The sequence below is a fragment of the Tenrec ecaudatus genome, chromosome 13 (genome assembly GCF_050624435.1).
Source record: "Tenrec ecaudatus isolate mTenEca1 chromosome 13, mTenEca1.hap1, whole genome shotgun sequence".
Classification (NCBI taxonomy): Eukaryota; Metazoa; Chordata; class Mammalia; order Afrosoricida; family Tenrecidae; genus Tenrec; species Tenrec ecaudatus.
The window spans coordinates 95638264-95639393 of NC_134542.1; the positions used below are offsets into that span (position 1 = coordinate 95638264).

Below are 1130 nucleotides of genomic sequence, written 5' to 3' on the forward strand. Positions count from 1 at the left end.
GGGAGCCCTGGTGGTGCAGTGGTTACTACTTGGGCTGTGACTGCAAGGTCAGCAGTTCCATATCACCAGCAGCTCTGCAGGAGAAAGATGGAGCAGCTCTGCAGGAGAAAGATGGAGCTTTCTACCCCCATGGACAGTCAGAGTTTGGGAATCAGGATGCCACTAGAAGTCAGCATTGACTCTGTGGCAGCGAGTTTTGCTTTGTTTTTCTGTTTAAGAGAATATTTAAAGATGCATGTGGATCACAAAGGTGGTTTTCCCAGGGCGAGGCTCATCCATTGCACTCCGGATGTTCTGACTCCTGCGATGTCCCTGAATGTGGGAAACTCGACTGCATGATTTGTGGTAGTGGGGACTGCATTTGAGCTCTCCCCAGGAAAAAAAACCAAACGAACAAAAACATGCAGGTGTACTAATTTTAAACTGGAAAATGCAGTAAACAACAGTAGAATGGAAAGACAAAAGAAAAAGATTAGAAAAATCTTGAAGACAGAAATTTGAGGACAGAAAAATAGAAATTCCTAATTCTGAACAGCAGACAGATAATCTCACTCAGCACTCACTGCCTATAGGGACAGCAAGTAGAAGAAGGGGTTGCGGGGGTGCACGTACTGTGGTGGGGGTGGGGTGGGGAGGGGTGGGGGGAGGCAGTAAAAGGGAGGCAATATCAAGGAGCCCTGGAAGAAAAGGAATATTTGGCAACTGGCTGTGGAAGCATTGTACAATTCTGCTTGACGTGACTGAGTGATGGAATGGTGTGATATGCGTATTCATTCCCAATTAATAATACACATACATGTTTACTCCGGGGGGAACAACGCACTGTCCTGGAGTCCATGCAACCCAGAATAACCCTGTAGAACAGATGAGAACTGCCGCGATGGGTTTCCGAGATTGTAGCTCTTCACTGGAGTAGAAAGTTCCATCTGTCTCCCATGGAGCGCCTTGTGGGTTTGAATTGCTGATCTTACCCACTATGACACCAGTCTCATAGAAATGGAATGGAATTTTGAAACGATGTTCAGAGACACGAGGACTTGTGAAACAATGACAATAGATGCTTCTGTGTCGCCAGAACCTCAGAAGCAGAAGAGAAAAGAGGCGGGCGTGAAAACTACTCAGAGTCATGA

At 46.5% G+C, this 1130-nt stretch overlaps 1 pseudogene; it reads left to right on the top strand.

Annotated features, from left to right (window-relative positions):
• Positions 1-221: 221 nt before the first annotated feature.
• On the top strand, positions 222-376 carry LOC142425011 (U1 spliceosomal RNA; annotated as a pseudogene).
• Positions 377-1130: the final 754 nt, after the last annotated feature.